This window comes from Brachycentrus maculatus, unplaced genomic scaffold (assembly GCF_059751285.1).
Source record: "Brachycentrus maculatus isolate JH-2025_06_01 unplaced genomic scaffold, ASM5975128v1 h1tg000811l, whole genome shotgun sequence".
Taxonomy (NCBI): Eukaryota; Metazoa; Arthropoda; class Insecta; order Trichoptera; family Brachycentridae; genus Brachycentrus; species Brachycentrus maculatus.
In genome coordinates this window covers 213,947-234,061 of record NW_028281539.1, presented here as the reverse complement: position 1 = coordinate 234,061, position 20,115 = coordinate 213,947, and the positions used below count along the sequence as shown (strand labels likewise).

General features: G+C 32.4%; 1 protein-coding gene across 2 annotated transcripts in view; it reads left to right on the top strand.

The window, feature by feature from the left end:
- Window positions 1-649: 649 nt before the first annotated feature.
- The window catches only part of LOC148300158 (uncharacterized), a 68,224-nt gene continuing 48,758 nt past the window's right edge, over window positions 650-20,115 (top strand). The window contains exon 1 of one of the 2 annotated variants that reach the window (XM_088275176.1): window positions 650-868. The gene's annotated coding sequence lies outside the window, so the exon portion shown is untranslated. The remainder of the gene's footprint in view (window positions 869-20,115) is intronic. The other variant, XM_088275177.1, reaches the window with a different exon arrangement.

Here is a 20,115-nt window from a genome sequence, read left to right as displayed (position 1 = left end):
TCCACCTGTTTCGCTCAAACATTGGGCAAGATCTCAGTACGTGTTCCACAGACTGAGCAGTGGTGCCATCACATGGGCAGCATGGATCAGGACGAAGGCCGAAACGGTTTGAATAGACTCTAAAGGCTCCATGTCCTGTCAGCATTTGTGTGAGAAAAACACATCAGACACTAGGCCACGTTCACATGGAAACGCACCACACATATTATTACCGTATTAATTATTCTACGAGCTTATTCTAAGCTCTTAATGAAACATGAGGATACCGCAATGAACGTTAACTAAAAGCTCCCTTCTTTCTTTTTTAGTTTAGTTTTTTTTTTTTTGCCAAGTAAATGTAAATTGTTCATAAGCAATCAAATACAAGCTAACTCAACAAAGCGTATTCATAATATCATTCGAAGTAGGTACTAATTTTTCAAAAATTGCCTAATAATTATGAAAACTCAGCGGGAAATGGGTGTCGCGTTGGTTAGTCAGTTATTTAGAGGCGATTGGAAAGCCGGGTGGCCTACACTCCTCGCGGGTCGAATTCACAAACACGCATTTCGGAAAAATCGCCCGAGATGATACCAAACAGCTATGGCTGCTCAAGGGCGCAGGCTCTGTCCCCAGACGCTATATAAGGCGGCGTCGGCCAGCGCGCGCTCACAGCGAGACGAACCGCCGCGCGGACCACTCCAGACGAAAGTTCAGAGATAGAAGAGAGAAAGACGAAAGAATAACGACAAAACAATCTGACAGTTCGAACGAAATTGACTGAGAGAAAAAAAAAACAGTGATATTTGTGCACGGTGATCTTTTGAGGCGTCTTTTTTGTGAGTGTGTCGGTGATTTGTGGGAAATTTGCATTGGTGTGCGCTAAAATGTGAGTTGAAATTTTACATATTTTGTTTTTAAGTATTTTATTATTAAGTGAACAGGTTTCGTCGTTAACAACATCGTCAGACTGGTGGAAGGCTAGAAAAGCTTCTGTGTTTTATACGCAAACTATATAGGGGTTAAAAACCATGATATATCGCTCACTCCTTTCAAGAACGTCATAAATCAAAAAGCTTGATTTTTCAGGAGAACGTTTTTAAAGTTTAAAAATATAATACAATGTATTAAAAATAAATATCAAGCCACTTATTGAACTTTTTACTGTGCAACAGATCTTTTTAGGTAAAACCTGAAGGTTTTTTCTCCATTTGAAAAATATTTAGTTAATTTTAAAAAATAATAAAACCTTTTCTTCAAAATGCAAAAACAACACTTTCTGCTCTGTAGTGGGTAAATATTAAGTTAAAAATATGGCGCTTTTGCTGGGATATAGTACATTTTCTAAGCATTCCGAAAACATGCACAACTGAAAATTGACGATTTTTGATTTATGACGTTCTTGAAAGGAGTGAGCGATATAATGAAAGTTAATAGGTACATTTCCTTAAATATTTTTTTACACATGTATTTTATTTGACATGTGATCGGGTTTTGTCGTTACCGAGATCATCGAATTGACGGAATTCTATTATGGCAACAAGGCAGGGATTGAAAACCACAATTTTTTTATTTTTTTTTATCAAAATTAATATATCTGAGTAGATAGATACTTATATTTACTGTTTATTTTCTATAATATTTTTTTATACGTATTTTATTGTAAAGTGATCGGGTTTCATCGTTACCAACATCGTCAGACTGGTGGGAGGCTAGAGAAACTTCTGTGTTATATACGCAAACAAGATAGGGGATGAAAACCATTAGTGTAGCGGACTCTTGAGTCAGAGTATCTCGGTTCGAACCCACTCTACCACAATTTGATGCCTATTTATAAAAATGAGTCGCTTAGGCTCACAAAAATAGTATGAAATAAAAATATTTGTGGAAATGATAAAAACACAAATATAGTTTTTTTTTCAAAAAAATAATAATTATGTGATGAAAATTGGTAATATTTTTTTACACGTATTTTATTTGATAAATGACCGGTTTTCTTTGGTACCAACATCAACAGACTAACGGAATTCTATAATTTTATGTACACATACAAGGCAGGGGTTGAAAACCATGATTTTATATATTTTTTCTGACAAAATGTGAGTTTATATATATATTTTTTTAAAGTATTTCATTTGAAAAATGAGTGGTTTTCGTCGTTAGTGACATCATCAGACTGATGGAATTACGTTATATATACATACAAGGCAGGGATTGAAAACCATGATTTTATATAATTTTTCTGACGAAATGTGAGTTGATAAACATAAGTATAAGTTTATTTTATATGATATTTTTTCCACGTGTATTTTATTGTAAAGTGAGCGGGTTTCGTCGTTACCGACATCATCAGACTGGTGGGAGGTTAGATAAAATTATGTGTTGTATACGCAAACAATAAAAGGGTTTAAAACCATGATTTTAAATATTTTTTATGGCAAAATTAATAAATGTTATTAAATATATACCATATACTTTCTATAATACATATTTTTACATATATTTCATTTGACAAGTGAACGGGTTTCGTTGTTCGTAACATCATCAGACTGGTGGGAATCCAAATAAAATTCTGTGTTTTACACGCAAACAAAATAGGGATTGAAAATAATGATTTTATATAATTTTTCTCACAAAATGTGAGTTGATATGTACAAAAAATGTATTAATATAAATACAAAATTTGTGAACAAGGATTTGAGCTCATTCAAAATGTTGTCATATTACTGTATTGAGTTTATTGTATATTCAATGATTTTCCACACATTCGTCTGAGGGAGCGCATTACAACGGCGTTCATTTCATCCTTCCTGTGCCAGCCACGTTTCGCTTCCGCACATAAATGTGTATTTTTTAATAGTATTTTGAGTAAGAAATGGTCATTTTCCTTATGTTTCATTACTTTTCTTCTAGTCGGTTCGAGATGACGTCAATTTACCCATGAATAAACCATGATTCTATTCTGGTTTACTATATTTGTCACCATAGAATGTTTAAGAGCGCATAAATCGTAAAAATACGTAGAACCATTATGATTATTATTTTATTAAAATGATAATTTATATATTTTTTTGACTTCTTATCAAAGATGAAGAAGAATATGGAAGTCTGGGCATTTACGGGGCTGACGACCGTCATAGACTGGTTTAAGTGATCACTTTACACACGTGTAACATTTACCAATTCTACCCATGATTGACATATTATTATATATATATATATATATATATATATATATATATATATATATATATATATATATATATATATATATATATATATATATATATATATATATATATATATATATATATATATATATAAGTTATATACTTGACAGTCGATAGAAACAATTAAGTAATATACATCATTGTCGATAGAAATAATCGAGTGATATACTTGATAGTCAATAGAAACAATTAAATAAATACTTGATTTTCGATAGAAACAATCGAGTGATTTACTTGATTGTCGATAGAAATAATCGAGTGATATACTTGATAGTCGATAAAAACAATTAAGTAATATACTTGATTTTCTATAGAAATCATCGAGTGATATATTTGACAGTCGATAGAAACAATCAAGTGACATACTTGATAGTCGATAGAAATAATCGAGTGATATACTTGACAGTCGATAGAAACAATAAAGTTATATACTTGACTGTCTATAGAAATCATCGAGTGATATACTTGACAGTCGATACAAACAATCGAGTGACATACGTGATAGTCGATAGAAATAATCGATTGATATACTTGACAGTCGATAGAAACAATAAAGTTATTTACTTGATTGTTGATAGAACCAATCGAGTAATAAAATTGATTGTCGATAGAAACAATCGAGTGATATACTTGACAGTCGATAGAAACAATTAAGTTATATACTGATTGTTGATAGAAACAATTGAGTGATACACTTAATTGTCGATAAAAACAATAAAGTTATATACTTGATCGTCGATAGAAACAATTGAGCGATATACTTGATTGTCTATAGACACAATCGAGGGATATACTTGATTGTCGACGATAGACACAATCGAGAGATATACTTGACTTTCGATGATAGACACAATCGAGTGATATATTTGACTGTCAATGATAGACACAATCGAGTGATATACTTAATGATAATTTTATTAAAATTAAACACTTGAATAATCCACTTAATCGAGTTTTATTTTATTTACGACTAGTTTCGAAAACGACAATTGTTTTCATCTTCTGGTACAAATTGAAACTAACGAATAAAAATATATTAAGGTGTATATATAGGTTAATAAATATAGGGAGGGGGGTTAAGGAACAACATTTTTTGTAAAAGGAAACATAGATAATAATGGTGACGTATTTTGAAAGAGTATATTATTAATTATTGTTTTATACTTTATGATCGATGATAGAAACAATCGAGTGATATACTTGATTATCGAGAGACATAATCGATCATTTGCCCATCACGTGATAAACTTAAACGTGTTCACTTCAAAACAACAGAATGACAAATCTTTCGTGGACCATAGATGGGCACAAACATGATTTAAAATTATACATCTTCTCATTTCGTCACATTTATTATTTCAATGTTAGAATCCAAACGAATTCAACAATAAATATCGCTAATAAAACAGAGAAGGTTGCTGTTTTATGCCACGTTGATTTCCATACCAGCGCATAACTTAAAAACTGTACGCGGTGGGCCAAAACTGTGTCAGAGTTGTTACATTTTTAATTTTTAAACAAGCTACACTAAATCTCGCATTGCTTATGGTTTCACAACATTTTAAGTGTGTCCAAATACTTGTACACAAAATCTGGATTATCTCCAATTACAGGAGTTATTTTCATATTATTTTTTGACATCTCATCAAAGATGAAGAAGAATATGGAAGTCTGGGCGTTTACGGGGACGACCGTTATAGGCTGGTTTAAGTGATCAGTTTACACACGTGTGACATTCACCAATTCTGCCCATTATTGACAACCACACTACTCAAATTCTTGGAAGTTCTATTTATATGAACCAATTTTGAAAAGTTGTTCTTGAATCACTAGAACTTCACTAAAGTCATCTATTGGTGAGATAAAAAAAATATGCTATGGCTCAGTTTGGTCAAATAAAAAGAAAGAAAAAAGGAAGCACAAGATGTGTTATCTTTTTTTAAGTTTGACCACACTCAGTTAAAGTCAATATTAACGCAATCACCATTTATGATGGTACTGATTGCGTTATTTCAGCGACAGCTGTTTCGCTTTGTGAGGGCATTATCGAACTGTCTTAGGTAGTTAGGGGATATCATCCCCTAACTACCTAAACAGTTCGACAACGCCCTCACAAGGCGAAACAGCCGTCACAAAAATAAATATACCTATTTAGTGCAATCATAAAGTTGTGTTTTCATTATATTAAACTATTTTTTTTAAATACCGCTAACATTTCGTTCAAAATATGTGTTTGTATATATTTACATAAAAATAGACAGTTTCATATAAATATATATAACGTGGTAATATTTTCCTTCGCAAATTGGGTGTAAATAATATGTAAAGTGGGTGTATAATAATAAAATAAACAATGTGTTGCTTTGTAATTAAAGTTTATTCTTAATTTATCTTTATTATATTTTTCTATCTATCTGATTCTGACAGTTCAGAATATTCTATTTTTTCTATCTGATGTCTTTTGTTTTATTCAGTGCGACGCATGCGACATCTGGTGGTACAACTGTTTTATGTAGGTACTATTTGTAAGTAATTAATAAAATGTATAGGTAGGTACCTAGTTATTTTATTACATATATACAAACGCCCGAGAGATCTGTAAATGTCATATTTTTTTCACCTAAATTGAGATGTCAAAAATTAAAAATAACCCCGAAGTGGAGAGACCCAGACATAGGAACAAGGATTCACCCAAATTGTTATATATATTTTTTTCTTAAATTCCTCTTCTACAATGTGCCTACTGTTTTTGAGCCACCGCGCAGCCGGGGAATGTCACAAAAATGTAAACTTTTGAGTGTGTTAACGTGTTGAGGAAATATTGAAATCCTTCTTAACCTTGAAACATCAATATAATTATGTACCAATGCTTAATGGCGTAAACTAAAAGTCAACCTAATCAGCGCGGTCGTACGAAAAAAACGTGTTTATTTTCAATTAAAAAAACTGAAAATTTTAACAAAATAAAACACATTTCTCACTCCTTTCAAGAACGTCTTAAATCAAAAAGCTTGATTTTTCAGGAGAACGGTTTTAAAGTTTGAAAATATATTACAATGTATTGAAAATAAATAACAAGCCACTTATTGAACTTTTTACTGTGCAACATATTTTTTTAGGTAAAACCTGAAGGTTTTTTTCTCCATTTGGAAAATATTTAGTATATTTAAAATAAATAATTAAACAATAATTTTTCTTCAAAATGCAAAAACAACACTTTCTGCCCTGTAGCGGGTAAATATTAAGTCAAAAATATGCCGCTTTTGCTGGGATATAGTAAATTTTCTGGGCATTCCAAAAACATACACAACTAAAAATTTACGATTTTTGATTTATGACGTTCTTGAAAGGAGTGAGCGATATATAAAAGATTATGGAAGCCTTAGTAATAACAGGGTTTTATTATTAAAGAAAACACTTGTTATTATTACCACTTGAGTTTATTTTATGTCCGCCTCCGTAGCGTAATGGTCGGCATGCTCGGCTACCGTTCTGGAGGTCCCGGGTTCGATTCCCAGGGGGGTTTAATAAATATAGGTGATTTTTTCACTCTAATATTTATTCAATATTACACTGGACTGGTACTGTGACTGCTAATCAATACAAAAAAAAAACCACTTGAGATCTACCCAAGCTCCTTTGCCTAGCCGTCAAAATATTTTGAGAATTGTAAAATAGATAGTGTTTTAGTATTAATCAGTCTTGATAAAGAAACGGTTAGCTTAGAAACCGTTAGACATTGAAATTAAGTTAAAATAGAATATTTATAATGATTTTAAAACAAGTTACATTATATATATATATATATATATATATATATATATATATATATATATATATATATATATATATATATATATATATATATATATATATATATATATATATATATATAATAATAATAAAACCCTTATCCGCACCCCAATGGTACATAGGGCACTGTGTCATATAAACGCAGTGTTATCTTGATCGTTTACACACGAAGGAAGGGTGATCAGCCCTCCGCTTCAGGTACCAGTCCATGGTAATATTAAATAAATATTACAGTGAAAAAATCACTTATATTTATTTTACCCCCCTTGGGAATCGAACCCGGGACCTCCAGAACGGTAGCCGAGTGTGCTGACCATTACACTACGGAGGCGAACAAATAACAAATATATATATATATATATATATATATATATGTATATATATATATATATATATATATATATATATATATATATATATATATATATATATATATATATATATATATATATATATATTTTTTTTTTTTTAAATCTTCATACAAGCATGTACAATGTTTTTAAAGGTGTATATTATTCACAGTTCGGGCAAAACCCTGGCAAAAAAATGTCATAAATTGACTTAGGTGTTTATAGGCTTTTTAGCGACAGTAATATGTAATATATTTAATACTACACACGTATAACGACATAAGGATGAGAGACGTTTTTTAATTATGAATATTTATGCAAAGGGTGAAATGAACAGTGACTGGATGCAAGTCTTTCGTTAATTTATTCACAATTTTATGTCAACAATTTAAACCAGTTTTGTACCACATATGCATATTTTATAAATCTCATGTCACTTTATCTTTGAGTTCTCTGCAGCATTTATTTAACACTCCCTTGCTTCTAATAACCATAATACCTATAAACTACTACTACTACTACTACCATCACGCCGTTACCCCGCAGGGGTAGGCAGAGAGGATGGAACGCCACACTCTTCTGTCCTGACATACACTCCTCGCCTCCTTCACATCCATACATCTAGTCATACATGCCCTCCGATTACGCAGACTTTTGACACCGCCAGATTTTAGGTTCTGATTGATCTGATCGTGCCAAGTCTTTTTCGGTCGTCCACGTTCTGTTTTCCCTCTCACATTCGCCACATATATTTTCTTAGTCATTCTCTCGCTATCCATTCGCTCCGCATGTCCATACCACCGCAAAGAGCCTATATAATTGTATAAAAAATACTAGGCTAAGATTTGAGGTTTTCCCCCATAACATATTTACGCATTGATATAAAAAAATAATATTAATAATAATCAGAATTTATAGGGTACATCGGAGGTATTTTGTGTAATGGCCCTGCCATTTCTCATTCGCAGTCGAGTTTCAAGTCGAGAGACTCGTCATTTGCTTGCAATATGTTGTCCGGCTTTAGTATGCGTGACCATGACCATAAATCGGTACAGCATTTTATGATTCTCTACCCTAAAGCAAGAGGGTTTTTAACATAGTCTAATTTGGTATTTCGTGAGAGTCGGGTGTAACATAACTTAACAGAGCTGTTTGGAAGCACATGAGTATTGACTGCCGTATTGTTGTTTTTAAATAAAAAAATATAAAAATATATTATTTAATACTCGCTTCAGACCAACCAGCCTCCTGACAAAAGGGGACTAAAGTGTCCTGTTTAATAGGGACGTCATCAAGTGCATGCGTAGGCTGATCACAAAGTGTCATCGCGCTCGCGACGCGTTCGTCCATGCTGTTACATTTGTGAATATCGGAAAAATCGCGTATAAACCGCGCAGGAACCGCGACACTATATTCGCATCTCACTCTTGCATACTTGCACCGTGCAATCATGAGGAGCTCAAAGCTCAATGTTCTCTAAGCACAGCGGCAGTAGCTTTTGGGCTCCCGATGGGAGTGGACCTATGCTTGCTCCGTGAGCGTTGCTATATAATTTTTTAATGTTTTCAGCAAATAAATCTAAATTATTAAAATTCTCTAGAAAAATCTGTTAAAAAGATAAAATAAAATTTTGTGATGATGTCAGAGGCCAGTCACTGGCTACTTTACGCTTTAGTGTACTCTTGTTGACAACACTTCTTCCTCAGAGGCAAACGAATCGAATTTGAAATGTCGAATGACCAGTTTTTATTACTGGCCAAACGCAAAAAAAAGTCAGACAGTCGGATGCTCCTATAACTCGTTTGGTTTAAAATGATCTTCAACGTCTTTTACATATATTTTCAAACAAACATATTTTTCTCATTTTTTCCTTATAATTACTAAATGGTGCATAGAGCACTGCGCCGCATTGATGCCGTTTTGACTTGAATGTAGATTTCGGCCTTTTTTACATTTTTATCTATTACGCCCATGATATTATTTTCATATTTTGACATAATAATATTTACACTCTCCTAATCAGCACACAGTAAAGGTCAGCACGCTCGGCTACCGTTCTGGAGGTCCCAGGTTCGATTCCCAAGGGGGGTAAAATAAATATAAGTGATTTTTTCACTGTAATATTTATTCAATATTACCATGGACTGGTACCTGAGGCGGAGGGCTGATCACCTTTCCTTCATGTGTAAACGATCAAGATAACACTGCGTTTATATGACACAGTGCCCTATGCACCATTGGGGTGCGGATAAGGGTTTATTATTATTATAATATATGAAATGAATATGTATATTGAATGTATCTATATATTATGAAAATAAAATAAATAAATAAATAAATAAGAGTTATCTTGATCGTATCTATTGCACAGTAAAAAGTTCAATAAGTGGCTTGATATTTATTTTTAATACATTTTATTATATTTTTAATCTTTGTAAACGATCTCCTGAAAAATCAAGTTTTTTGAAATATGACGTTGTTGAAAGGAGTGAGCGATATATCGAATGATTCCTACCTCGCTTCATATGTGAGTTAGCAACAGTATCTATGGTTATTTTGAGTAAGCTTTTTCTTCCTTCCCCTAAAGGAAAAATGGAGTTTAGGGAAGGAGGTAGAGGTAAAAACTAGGGGAGGAGGTTTGATGGACAGTTAGGATTCTAATGATAAAAATTAAACGTGTCTTTTTACATTTTATATTCAGTCTACTTTCATCCTTCTTTTACCAACTGCATAAAGGTCTTATAATGATTAAAGAAAACACTTGTTTTTTACCACTTGAGTTTTATTATAGACTACATGTTTCAGAAGTTAAACATCCATCATTCAGGTCTGTATAATAACTAAAATATAAAACATAAAATTGTTCTATAAATAAGGAGAGGGGAAAGTAAGGGGAAGGGGTTAGTCAAGGGACGGATTTTGAAAACAAAGGAAAAATGGAAAGCAAAGGTGAAGAATTTTGAAACAATATATTATTTAATAAATTATTATTAGAATTTAGGTTTTTTTGGGTTACTAAATTTTCAAGATAATTCATAATTTGGCCTTTATGTGGAACAAGGTGTAATAATTTTAATTAATGAGAGTGAAATGAGTGATTAGTATCTATTATGTGATTCGCAAATTCCGAAAAATAATTAATAATAAAACTCAAGTGGTAAAAAACGAAATGTTTTCTTTAATCATTGTAACATGTCTTACCACAAAGTTAATGCCGAAACAATAAATAAAATAAAGGTCTTATAAGGATGTTGTTTGATGTAACCCTTATCCGCACCCCAATGGTGCATAGGGCACTGCGTCATATAAACGCAGTGTTATCTCGATCGTTTTACACATGAAGGGAAAGTGATCAGCCCTCCACTTCAGGTACCAGTCCAGGGTAATATTGAATAAGTATGACAGTGAAAAAATCACTTATATTTATTTTACCCCCCTTGGGAATCGAACCCGGGACCTCCAGAACGGTAGCCGAGCGTGCTGACCATTACACTACGGAGGCGGACAAAAATGTCGTTGTTTACTGTTAGTTAATATCTTGCTGATATTTTGTGTATGTCTCTCTTAGAAATATATTTTAAATACACATGTCTCCATATCTTCTGACAGTTAAACAAGGAAAATACAATAGAAAACCGATTCAAACAACTATGCACGATGACTCAAAACGCCGGTTTTTTGGGCTTATATGCCTCTTGCACCTTCAAGGTGGCATTGCGCAATTGCCTGATTGGATTGAATTGAATTTTCTGATCAACTTAAGGTTTCATTATGGCATTTTAGGTCATGGTTCTATGGCGTTGTGAAGAAGCCACCTTATAACCGGTCGCTGCTGAATTTAGGACATGCGACAATTTCTCTAAGACAAGAGTAACGCGGTAACTACATCATCTCGCCTTTTGATGTTATCATCGATGGACCGAGAGCTACCAACATTTAAAGTTTGTCCAAATCCTTTGATTGATTTTGTGGAAAAACATGATTCAAATTTAAAACACTAACCAACTAACTATCCATCACGCCACTTTCTGCAGGGGTAGGCAATGAGAATAGAATGCCACAGCAATCTGTCTTTGGACACAATCTTTGCTTCTTTAATATGTATGACATACTTGTACATCTTCTCACACATCGCTCACTCCTTCACAAACGTCAATTATCAAAAAACTTGATTTTTCAGGAGATCGTTTTTAAAGTTTACAAAGATAAAAAAATGTTTTTAAAATAAATATCAAGCCACTTATTGAACATTTTACTGTGCAACAGATATTTTTAGGTAAAACCTGAATAATTTTTCTCCATTTGAAAAATATGAAGTATATTTAAAAATTATTAAACAATACATTTTCTTCAAAATGCAAATACAACACTTTCTGCCCTGTAGCGGGTAAATATTAAGTTAAAAATATGCCTCTTTTGCTGGGATATATGTAGTACATTTTCTGGGCATTTCGAAAACATGTACAACTGAAAATTGACGATTTTTGATTTATGACGTTCTTGAAAGGAGTGAGCGATGTGTGTGTAATAATTCATAAAGTTAAGAAAGGGTCCATATAAAAGATCAGGCAATACGAGAATGAGATAGAATGTAAGATTCATTTTTGTTATCTCAGCATATGTCCGCCTCCGTAGTGTAATGGTCAGCACGCTCGGCTACCGTTCTGGAGGTCCCGGGTTCGATTCCCAGGGGGGGTCAAATAAATATAAGTGATTTTTTCACTGTTATATTTATTCAATATTACCATGGACTGGTACCTGAAGCAGAGGGCTGAAGAGAATAAACCTTCAGGTTTTACCTAAAAAGATCTGTTGCACAGTAAAAAGTTCAGTAAGTGGCTTGATATTTATTTTTAATATATTGTATTCTATTTTTTAACTTCAAAAACGTTCTCCTGAAAAATCAAGTTTTTTGATTTATGACGTTCTTGAAAAGGAGTGAGCGACATTACTAGTTCATACACAACTCAGACGAGCATACCTTTCTAGTAGTTTCTTCACTCACATCTCTCATTTGTTAATTTGGGTTTTGAAAATATTACACAATACCGTAAGCCGGTCGATTATCAATTGTACAATCAAATCAGTACTAGAAAATTTAATACTGACCATAGTTATGTACTTTATACAGGATGGTGCAAAAAGAATCATCCAATTTTGTTTATGTTCTTCAAACCCTTATCCGCACCCCAGTGGTGCATAGGGCACTGCATATAAACGCAGAGTTAAATTAAAGTCCAGGTGTAATTATCATATTGAAAAACGTTTTAACAAAAAATTATTTTTGTGTCTCCTGTATGTTATGTTTATATTCCAATAATTAAAAAAATATATAACTAAACTAACTAAGTAACCACCACGCCGCTTCTCCGCAGGGGTAGGCAGAGAGAATCGAACGCCACACCACTCTGTCTTTGCAAACATTCTTTGCCTCTTCTACATTCATGCATCTCCTCATACATACCCGACGATTATTACGACTCCTGACCCGGCCGCTTTCAAGTATTTGACATACCTGATTGTGCCAAGTTTTCCTCGGTCGTCCTCTGCTTCTTTTTCAAACTACATTCGCTCCATAAATTTGTTTAACCGTTCTTTCTTCACTCATACGCTCCACATGTCCAAACCATCTCAACACACCTTTCTTAATTTTATCGATAATGCTTATCTCAGCCTTACATTCTTTCCTTATTTCATCATTCGAACATTTATCAAACATCGTTTTGCCACACATTCGTCTGAGGGATCGCATTTCGACTGCATTCAGTCTGCTTACATCCTTCGTTTGCCAACTCCATGCTTCGATTCCATACGTAAGGGTTGGAACCAGAACTCCATTGTGTACTGCCAGTTTAGCTTCCGCTGATAGATTTTTATTTAAAATATATATTATTAAAAAATAAAAATAAAATAAATATATAAATTTTGTATTACCATATTAGTATTCGCCTCAACACAGGCCATGTCTAAAAAGCCGTAATACGTATAATAAATGTATATATGAAATATGGTCCGCCTCCGTAGTGTAATGGTCAGCACGCTCGGCTACCGTTCTGGAGGTCCCGGGTTCGATTCCCAGGGGGGGTAAAATAAATATGAGTGATTTTTTCACTGTCATATTTATTCAATATTACCATGGACTGGTACCTGAAGCGGAGGGCTGATCACCTTTCCTTCATGTGTAAACGATCAAGATAACACTGCGTTTATATGAAGCAGTGCCCTATGCACCATTGGGGTGCGGATAAGGGTTTTATTATTATTATTATATATTACATGAATATGTATATTGAATGTTTCTATGTATTTTGAAAATAAAATAAATAAATAAATAAATAAATAAATAAGAGTTATCTTGATCGTTGGCACATGAAGGAAAGGTGATCAGCCCTCCGCTTCAGGTACCAGTCCAGGGTGATATTAAATAAATATTAGAGTGAAAAAATCACCTGTATTTATTTGCCCCCCCCCCCTGGGAATCGAACCCGGGACCTCCAGAACGGTAGCCGAGCGGGCTGACCATTACACTACGGAGGCGGACAATGTTTGTTTGTTTATTAATTTTAAATCAAACAGTTTTTTCGAGTCTACTAAGTTGTATTTTACTAACAAAAACACATAAAAAATAATATTGTGGCAATTGTTTCGCCTTGTTAGGTCATTATCAAACGAATGTGTAGATCAAATGGACTACGGTCCTTGTGTAGCTATATAAATTATAAGTGACAGTTTTAACACGTGCAGCAATAATTTATGGGAGACAACAGTAGCTAATGGGGGATTGTATAGTCAAAGTATACATAAAGACCGTAGTCTATTTGATCTTCACATTCGTTTGATGATGCCCTAACAAGGCGAAACAACTGTCACAATATTAATTTTTTATGTGATTTTGTTAATAAAATACAAATTTAGTAGACTCAAAAAAACTATGTTTGATTTAAAATTAATACATAAATTAAAATGGAGTTCTACAAATTAAACGCCAAATCAATATATATTCATATTATTTTTTGACATCTGATCAAAGATGAAGAAGAATATGGAAGTCTGGGCATTTACGGGGCTGACGACTGTCATAGGTCGGTTTAAGTGGTCACTTTACAAACGTGTAACATTCACCAATTCTACCCATTATTGACAACCACGCTACTCAAATTCTTGGAAGTTCTATATATATATATATATGAACCAATTTAGAAACTTTGTTCTTGAATCACTAGAACTTTACTAGAGACATCTATTGGTCAGATGTAAAGAAGCTTTTTACCAAGCAGAAACTCTAATATTAGTATGTGAGGACCGAATCCTGGATTATAATCACACACATGAGAAACGCCAGAAAACACCATTTTCTTTTTTATTATTTAAGCTTATAATTTGACCAGATAATTCATTTACAACAGACCCAGACTTCCATATTCTTCTTCATCTTTGATGAGATATTAAAAAAATAATATGAAAATAACTTCTATAATTGGAGATAATCCAGATTTTGTGAACAAGTATTTGGACACACTCAAAATGTTGTAAATAAATACCCAATTTTGATATGAACAATTTTTTTTCTAAAAAAAGTGACGGTCATATTTAAATATGGTATGTATATACATATATTTAAAAAAAATTAAAAGAGAGAGTGTAGATAACTGAATCACATAATAAAACCCTTATCCGCACCCGAATGGTGCATAGGGCACTGTGTCATATAAACGCAGTTTTATATATTGATCGTTTTACACATGAAGGAAAGGTGATCAGCCCTCCGCTTCAGGTACCTGAAGCGGAGGGCTGATCACCTTTCCTTCATGTGTAAACGATCGAGATAACACTGCGTTTATATGAAGCAGTGCCCTATGCACCATTGGGGTGCGGTAAGGGATTTATTATTATTATTATTAAATCTTTAACAATTGCTTTACTTTCAAATTTCGCTAGATTATCCAAACAAATACCAGTTTTATTTACATGTAATAATTTCGTTTAAATGACTTTATGATAAACTGATTATTCCTAAACCGGTAGTCATGAGTAAGTGCTCTTTAAAGTGGTATTATACAAAGGATAATGTATGAGGAGATGCATGAACGTGGAAGAGGCTAAGAATGTTTGCAAGGACAGAGTGGTGTGGCGCTCTATTCTCTCTGCCTACCGCTGCGGGGAAGCGGCGTGATGGTTAGTTAGTTAGTTTTTTAGTTATTATACAAAGTGAACGATGCATGATAAGGAGAGTGTTAGAAAAGATGAAATCCGTCAGGTGGCTGCCGTCAGTGTTAATACACATTAATGCCTTTTTTATCAATTGTTTTTGTATACTGCAGCTGTCTCGTTTACAAAAATATAAAAATGTTTGACGTACGACGCTATTTACAGAAAATATAAGGACTTTTCACAGAGTGATTCTTTTTGCGCCACCCTGTACATTAGTCAGAACGTAATATTTTAAACGAATGTAGGTGTTTTTACGATTAATTTTTAAAGTATGACAACATGAAAATTGAATTTTTAATTGCCTCACGAAAACCCAATTATCTTATGTACTTGAAAATTATTTAATTTAATTTAATTGAATTACCATAGAGGATAGTCCGCCACACCTCTCTGTCTCTGCACACATTTTTTTATTTTTTTTTATTCATTTAATATATTAACATTTTTATTAATAACATAATACATTTGAATCATTTATACATATGGAGAACTTTTATATTTCGATTTGCTGTGCCTCTCCATAAAAGAGTCTGTGCTCTTGTGCTTGGAGGGGGACTTACACTTGATTCACACATGATTCGCCTCTTCCACGTTCCTGGATCTCCTCATTTTAATTTAATTAATTCAACATTCAAACCCTAATCTGCACCCCAATGGTGCATAGGGCACTGCATCATATAAACGCAGTGTTATCTTGATCGTTAAGACACGAGTGAATGAAAGGTGATCAGCCCGCTTCAGGCACTAGTCCCGGGTAATATTTTTAGTATAATAACTATAAGAGTGTAAAATCACTTATATATTTTTTTTTCACCCCACCCTGGGAATCGAACCCGGGACCTCCAGAACGGTAGCCGAGTGTGCTGACCATTACACTACGGAGGCAGACTATACTCTACATATATTAAAATTTTAAAAGCAAACAATTATTTTTTATAATGAAATTGCCAAAACAAGGCCAAATAATTGTCACAAAATATATTTTTATGTTTTTTTTTTACAATTAAATACAATTTAGTAGACCAAAAAAATCGGTGTTTGATTTTAACATATCGCTCACTGCTTTCAAGAACGTAATAAATCAAAAAACTTGATTTTTCAGGAGAACGTTTTTAAAGTTTCAAAATATAATACAATGTATTAAAAATAAATATCAAGCCACTTATTGAACTTTTTACTGTGCAAACAGATCTTTTTAGGTAAAACTTGAAGGTTTTTTCTCCATTTGTAAAATATTTAGTATATTTAAAAAAAAAATTAAACAATACCTTTTCTTCAAAATGCATAAAAACAACACTTTCTGCCCTGTAGCGGGTAAATATTAAGTTAAAAATATGCCTCTTTTGCTGTGATATAGTACATTTTCTGGGCATTCCGAAAACATGCACAACTGAAAATTGACGATTTTTTATTTATGACGTTCTTGAAAGGAGTGAGCGATATGTATAATATAAATTTACATTAATTGATTCGGCAGTCACATTGTGGTAAAATCTATCATTTTTAATTTAAGTTTTACGTACTAAATACCACTTTTTCTTAAAATCTACTATTACTTGTGTTTCGATACATCTCGCATCATTTACAAACTGTTTAAAAATGATGCGGAATGCATCGAAACACGTGCCATAATAGATTTTAAGAAAAAGTGGTACTTACTAGATAAAACTTAAAAATAAAAATTTAATATTTAAATTAAAAAGTCAGAAAGTATAACGTGAGATACGGGACGATAAAAATATTATTTTCAGTTAAATAATACCACTTATGCAACGGTCAACCTATTTACATATGTAGTCGAAATCAGGTAACGCTTGTGGCATAAGCGAGATGAATCATTACCGCTTGTTGAACTCAAAGTCTTAACCCAATAAAGTCTAATTCAAATATATATATATATATATATATATATATATATATATATATATATATATATATATATATATATATATATATATATATATATATATATATATATATATATATATATATATATATATATATATATATATATATATATATATATATATACATATATATATATATATATATATAAATAATAATGAAACCCTTATCCGCACCCCAATGGTGCATAGGGCACTGCGTCATGTAAACGCAGTGTTATGTTGATCGTTTACACATGAAGGAAAGGTGATTAGCCCTCCGCTTCAGGTATCAGTCCAGGGTAATATTGAATAAATATAACAGTGAAAAAATCACTTATATTTATTTTACCCCCCTTGGGAATCGAACCCAAGACCTCCAGAACGGCAGCCGAACGTGCTGACCATTACGGAGGCGTATCATACATATATATATATATATATATATATATATATATATATATATATATATATATATATATATATATATATATATATATATATATATATATATATATATATATATATATATATATATATATATGAATCATTGACAGACCATCAGATATAAGAAAGAAGAAGAAGAATATTTACAATTATATAGCAAAAATTAATCACATATATAAGCGAAGATCCGATTTAGGCAGAAGAAAGCACAACTGACGAAGAGTATTCGCTAAAAAGCCCATCTCATTCAGCTAGCAGTAATCCGTCATCAAACCAATATTGTTAAAACGCAATTAGCGTCTTTTATGCAATAAATATGAATCTATGAAGCCTTACGCCTCCGGTAATCTGCGCCTGATGTTTCGACACATATTACCCTGGGCAGGCCGTGCCACAATGGAGGATCGACGCCAACACAGCGATAGCACAACAAAAGTAGTAACCCTTCACCGTCCGACTCTCCAAATGTGTATATCGTAGTCGTACAGGAGAAAGTGACCAAGTGCATTTGTTTAAAAAAACGTGATCATTGACTATTTGATATCTTACTAGCTTAATGTTGCCATGAAAAAATTCCCAAAGGATATTTTGGAAGTATAATATATTGACTTGTTAAAAATGACTAACTGCATAGGTGTTTATTTTGTTGCCAAGCAAAAGTAACTTAAATGGCCCTCCTGAACATTTTATGTTTTGTTAGTTGGTAACTTTCTCCTGTACGACTACGATATGCACATGTGTAATTGCGTTAAAATATCAGTTTTGTATATATTAAGGTGTAAAACAGGGATGTGTTATGTTATGTCATAATCCTTCACCGTCCAATATTCCAAATGTGTATATATATACACATGTAATTGCGTTAAAATATTAGTTTTGTATATAGTAAGCTGTAAAACAGGGATATGTTATGTCACCGTTAAATTCGAACACTTTGATAGCATAACAAAAGTGATGTATTATGATATGTGATAATTCTTCACCGTCCGACACTCCAAATGTGTATATATACATGTGTAATTGCGTTAAAATATCGGTTTTTTATATCTTAAGGTGTAAAACAGGGATGTGGTATGTCACCGTTAAATTTGTACACTTTGATAGCGTAACAAAAGTGATAGTCCTTCATCGCCCGACACTTTTTGTATCCAAATATTCATAAAAAGTTGATTTTTAATAATATTAGTATTATTTTCTTTTCCGTTTTAAAGATCATCGGACAGTGAAGGGTTTTCCATATTATAAGTGTTTAATATAACTGAGGTCATATCACTTGGATGTCTTATTATAATGTATTGAACTCAAGAATCGTAGAGGTTTATACAACGCCTCCACCACATTTTAAGTCATTGAAAAACTATTTATATTTAAAGAGGTTATTAGTTCTCATATTTACACATATGTATATATTAAAATGGTATTATGATCAAGATAACACTGTGTTTATATGAAGCAGTGCCCTATGCACCATTGGGGTGCGGATAATTGTTTTATTTTTATTATTATATATTAAAATAGTAAAATCATTAGGTACTCCTTAAATTTAAAAAAAAATGTTCATGTGACAGAAGTGAAACTTACAAAAAAAAGGATTAGGGAGATTTAGTGTGAGAGACGGTGAGAGAGAGAGAAAGAGTATCTCAAAATTAACATACCAATACAAAAATTACATTTGGGATGTTTTATGGAAGCAGAGGAAGACCGAGGAAAACTTAGCACTATCTAGTATTTCAAATACTTAAAAAGTGGTCAGGTCAGGAGTCAGGATGCATGAATGTGGAAGGGGCGAAGGTTCTGAGCCAAAAAGGATTGGGTTTGCGTTCTATTCTCTCTGCCTACCTCTACGGAAAGTAGCCAGATGCTTTGTTAGTTAGTTAAATCTTTGTTTATATTAAATTATTTTAGTGAAATATTTATATTTTCTTTTTCATTAAGTAATTTTTAGTGAAATATTTTAATACTCTTTAAATTAACTAATTTTAAATGAAATATTTCATTATTCTTTTTAAATAAACTAATTTGAATGAAATATTTCAATACTCTTTTTAAATTAACTTAATTTTGAGTAAAATATTTCTATATTCTTTTTATATAAACAAGATCTGAATGAAGTATTTCTATACTCTCTTTATATTAACTTAATTTTTAGTGAAATATTTCAATACTCTTTAAATTAACTAATTTTGAGTGAAATATTTGAAT